This window comes from Microtus oregoni, unplaced genomic scaffold, assembly GCF_018167655.1.
Source record: "Microtus oregoni isolate MIOR12 unplaced genomic scaffold, Mior012 000007F_ref0000211, whole genome shotgun sequence".
NCBI lineage: Eukaryota > Metazoa > Chordata > Mammalia > Rodentia > Cricetidae > Microtus > Microtus oregoni.
Genome location: NW_024543066.1, coordinates 50,155,117 through 50,160,544, shown reverse-complemented (window position 1 = coordinate 50,160,544; position 5,428 = coordinate 50,155,117). Strand labels below are relative to the sequence as shown.

Below are 5,428 nucleotides of genomic sequence, written 5' to 3'. Positions count from 1 at the left end.
TTCTGCTCAACGTTTCAATATGGATCCCAGGGGGTTGGGGTGAAACCCCAACTAACTATTCCAGACTCTTTGTATAAAGGGGTATTAGGGAGCTTAGGCGATGCTTTTAACCAAACAGTACATAGGGACTAACCTTGCAACTTCTGTTCCCTCATACTTCCAGCAATACTTCTCTGGAGCACACTTTTTTTCCAAGATGACAGTTTTCAGTATCTTCTCTTTCACTACACCATCATTCCCCTTCTCTTTGTCAGATAACAAGCCCTGCTCATGTTTCCATAAGTACTACAGTCCTCACTGAACTCCACCCATTTGTGAATGCACCTGGGACAGCTCCTGTGCCCCTGAGGAAGGTTGAGATCCAGTACCTCATTATTCTGTTTTTCTCTTTGAACTCATCAGTGTTCTTTCCATTTTACTCAGTTGTTCTCAGCATTTATTTCTGTTAAAAACACTTAGATTTTGTTGTTGTTGTTGTTCATATTTTTTTTAAAGTCTTGCTTTTCTGAGAAAAGGGTATCACTTTATAGAAGGCGGGTAAACTCACGATTCCCTTGTTTCAGCCTTCTGCATGCTGGGACTATAATCAAACACATCAACCTTTGAGTTTCCCACACTCTTTTCCATTTCTTTAACTTATTCTCAATTTTTCATCATAAGTTCCTTCAGCAAATTATCTGTACTCTGGTTGGCTAAACCAAATAAGCAAGGGTGACTCTATTCTAGAAACTCCAGGTAGTTCAGTGCAAAAGGATAGACATTCGCAGTGATCCTAGGAAACCACAGAAACAGATTCTACAGTGTGTGAGAGCTCTGACTACAATTGATAACACTCAGGGAGAAACCAGGAGACAGCGAGGAGTAAACACCTCTAGATGTAGACTTTCAGAAAGGATGTGTATGAGAGAATATTTGTAATGCTTGAATTAAAAGAAACTAAAGTTGTCATAAAATGAAAACAAATACTTAAAGATATAACTCTAGGCAACTTTATAGATAGATATTGAATTTATAAAGTTTGGGAATATATGAGGTCTAGTAAACAATATAGAATGGTCAACACCAACATATATATACTTAAAGTTGTGGCACAGACTAGTAATCCTTTACCTCATCATGCAAAAACAAACAAAAAAGAAACAAACAAATGAAACCGCATGACATTAAAAAACACAAAGAGAACATCTATATCACCTCTTAAATTATATTGAATTGACCAGGACATAACTAATAATCTTCTCATCTCTGTCCTCAGCAATAAGCTGTGACCAAGGGAGGCCATGATAGAAACAGTATTTCATCTGGTGATTCTCTGGGAGGCAATGGGTGTTACAGCATTGCATGATCATCAGGTCATCTGGCTGAGCATGGTAGATGTTCATATTGTTGGAAGGTAGATGCCTATAAGATTAAAAAAAAAAAAGTGGGGTTGGAGAGATGGCTAGGCTGTTTAAGGCTAGGCTCACAACCAAAAATATGAGATTAAAAAAAAAAACCAGAAATATCCAAGCAGGGCTCATACAAGATGAGGAAGATCTATCTTCCATTTCTTTTTGTGGATGCTGTATAGCACCTTGTCCATCATCATGCAGGTAGGTTCCCAGTGGTGTTGAAAATTAATGACAACTGTATGCTTCTTCTTCAAAAGTCTCAGTCTACCTGCCAGCCACTGTGCAGATGTAGGAGCATATGAAATATCTGGAGCATGCCTGTGTGGAAGCACCAGGACCTATGAAGCAGAACCTTTTATTCCTTTTAAAGTTGGCTGTTGGTAGGTTGCCCCTGCCCCAGGATTTGGCTCACATTCTTAACAGCACTAATTGGATTGAGTGAAGAAAGAGGAGAAGGGGGAGAGTAGGAGGAGGAGGAGAAAGGAGAAGAAGAAGAAGAAGAAGAAGAAGAAGAAGAAGAAGAAGAAGAAGAAGAAGACATATATGTTGCTATCAGCTATAGTAATTTTAGAGGAGGGAACCTCAGTTGAGAAAGTGCCTCCACCACTTTGGCACATGGAATATTTTCAGGATTGATCACTGATATGCTCTGCGTGGGCACACAGCACCCATGTGAAAGTTGTTCTGGGTACTGTAAGAAAGAAAGTTGAGTAAACCTTGAAAACATGCCAGTGAGCAGCACTCCTCCATGACTTCTGCATTAGCTCCTGCTGACAGGTTTTTGTACTGACTTCCTTCAGTGATGAATTATTACGTGAAAGTTGTAAGAAGAAATACACTTTTTTCTCCCAAAGTTTCTTTTGGTAATGGTGTTCACCGCAATAGGAGCCCTATGTAAGGCAACATAAAATTGGAGAGGGACCAAATAGACAGGGATATAAAAGGAGCTGGAGAAGGGGAATGAAATAATCTGATCATATTTCACTGTATTAATGTATGAATTTTTCAAGAATAAAGAATAATTATTAAAGAGTAGAAAATAAATATCAATAAATGTCATCAACAAACACCATTTCCCAGACCAGATAATATCATTTTCTGTCATATTCTGTTTTTACAAAGATGGCTCACATAAAGAGAATTGTCTTCTTTTAATATTTAGTCTACCATTCTGCCACAAATAATCATCGAGTGAGGCAGATGTTTCTTTCCTCTGCATTCCTCAGGAGACTGAGTTAGGGGACTACAGTACAAGAGTTCAATTTGGGTACTTCAGTTGATTTTCATTTTAGATTTCTTCCATGAGACTTGGCATGCTTTCATTGCTTTGTACAATGACGATGAAAATGTGTTAAGAAATAGCTCTCCCAGGCCTCTGATTGCAGTAAGCAGTCATCTAGTTACCTCAGTTGATTTAGTTCCATGAAATAGATGTGTGGGAAGGTTGCTAGTTTTTTGTTGTTCCTGTAGTAGTTATTTTTTTTTCTTCCACATACAAAGAAGTTTCCTTTTGTTGGATCCAAGTTAGGCATTTGGGGTTGGAGGAGGGCACAGTTGAACCCTAATGCTGGGGTGGGGATGTGGGGCGTGCTCACTGAAGAATTAGAAACCCGGAAAGGATCTCAAAAAAAACTCAGATCTATTTCAGTAAGATAAGACTTCAGCGTGTTTTGTTACTCAGTTCCTGGGGTAAATTAAAATTGTATTGTGTCTCTAATACACCGTGGAACCAGTGGGAAGAAAAAATAATGATTGGGGTTCTCTAAATGTGGGTGTCACCTAATGTTCCCAAACTCTGCTGCTCACATTTTACATCACAACCTTCGAACACTGGTGTTAAATTAGATGCTCTTTCCTCTTGTGGTGGCAGGGGACTGATGGGTTCAGTTATGAGCCACTCTCAGGGGAGTTCTGCCTCTTGTGAGTCATGAGGATAATGAGGCAAGTAGGTGATCAGCTTTTCAGGAGGTCTGGAGCTCAACATACTTTGTGGCAACCAAGAGGGGTGCCTGAGGCAGGAGAGAAAGGAAGCTTTGAAAGTGGGTTATAAGCTAGGACTGGAAAGCAGCTCCCCTGACAGGAGAACGTTAATTCATCAACAAAGACCCTTTGTTATAAGTGATGCTTTCGTATTCTGGCTTCATACTACTTCTATTGTTAAACATTTGAGTTTTGAGGTGCAGTGGTTAACTATATTAGTTGTGATGTCTGCAAGCTGAGCAGTGGGGCCAGTATTTTAAAATCTGCAAGTCTGCCTTTAAAGTCTTCGAGATGTTCTGCATCTGCCAGCATCAGCTTGTGTAGTCAAATCCTTGAACTTTCAGTGACCTTGGCGCCTGTGTGGGTTCTTTCCATCCTTTTCACTCCCCGAGAAGTCTCTTTTTTCATCAGGAAAGGAGCTGAACTTTGCTGCCATCCGCTGCTCCTCCATGTATACGGTTGGCTTTCTTGAAGTTGTGCCCAAAATAACACTGATCTGAAAGCAACACTAGGGCAGTCAATCACTTGTGAAAAGAAGGATAAAAATAAATAAATAAAAGCTAAGTCAAGTCCCTTGGAAGTTCATCTTCAACTCTGGAAAATACAAAGAGGGATTAAGGTGAATCTATTTCTGGAAATCCGATTGCTGCAGCAATCAGTGTGGGGATTCTTTTGTAGCTAATGTACACTCAGAGAGCCCTACTCCACGTGAAAAGCCTTTTAACCTGCAGGAGAGCAGGCAGTCTCAGCTGCCTGCCTTGTGTAAAGGTGAATTCATCTCAAGAGACTGCCTGGTAGTGTGACATGACATACTATAGCAACTCCTTGAATTTCCTGGATCAGCAAGTGGGGCCAGTGTATAGCATCCAGCTAACAGCTGGAGTGTGCTTTTTATTGGGTTTATTTCTCCTCCTCTCTAATCTAATGAATGGATATTTTGGGGATTCTTTCTTGAATGTGAGCATCCATATGCATGTTTTCCACATTGTAATGGGACTGACCTACAGTGAGAAGCATAGGGTTAGTCAGAACACATTCTGCCAGTACCTACTAATGAAATAGAAAGCACTGACATGGGCAGAGCTGCTGTGGTGCACAGAGGCCACCTCCTTCTGGGTCCACTTCTGCTTGTCTTGTTAAACCTGTATTGTCAGCCAGATAGGAAGCAGGCCGAGGCAGGGTTCTCAGGGAGAGGAAAGTTAATCTTTGGCTCCCCAGGGCATCTGCATTTCTGTGCATGCTGATCTCTGGTTTTCCTAGCTAGCCATGGTTTATTACTGCAAGGCCAAGAGTTTCATGTGTATCATCACAGTCACACTTGAGGGTGTGTGTGTGAGGGGTGACAGCCATCATCACCGCAGCTCAACAGAAACTGACAATCAAAGAAACTCCTTTCAATTGGGTTTCTAGGCTAGAAGAGTCCTTTTTGCCCTAGACAATCAGAATAACAGCTCAGTTTCCCACTTTGATTGGTAGGTGCTCGGGGAGTTTCTCTGAGCCTGGTATTCTTTGTCTGGTCTCTCATGGAAGCTTTTTATGCTGCAGGTGTTTGCCTTCCATGCTCCCTTTTTCTATTTCCTGTAACCAAGGAAACAGATACACCAGAAGCTCTTTGTTAAAGGGCTCCTCTGTCACCATTCCCTCCATTAGTGCCTTTGTTTTTCCTTTCTCTCTTTTAGATTTTGACTTATTTTTAAATTTTACTTTTTTAATTCTTTGAGAAATTCATGCAATGTATTTAGATAATATTCACCCAAACTCTTCTACTTAATATGCTTTATATTTGATTTCTATTTGTGTTTGTATGTGTTCCCTCAGAGGTCTGAAAAGGACATAGGATTCCATTAACTGGAGTTGTAGATACTTGTGAGCTGCCATGTTGGGTTCTGGGAATTGAACTCAGGTACTCTGGAAGAAAGCAAGTGCCCTTAACTGCTGAGCCTTCTCTTCAGCCCCCTTTTGGGATTTTATACTAAGAGTCCCTGGCTCTGGTGAATGAAGGATGAGAAAGTGCTGTGGTCTGGGTCATGGAAGTCCTCCCCAGAGTCATATGCAGG

The 5,428-nt window shown here is 40.8% G+C and overlaps 1 pseudogene; it reads right to left on the bottom strand.

The window, feature by feature from the left end:
- Nucleotides 1–1,516: 1,516 nt before the first annotated feature.
- Nucleotides 1,517–3,822, bottom strand: LOC121450310 (annotated as a pseudogene).
- Between the last annotated feature and the right edge of the window lie 1,606 nt (nucleotides 3,823–5,428).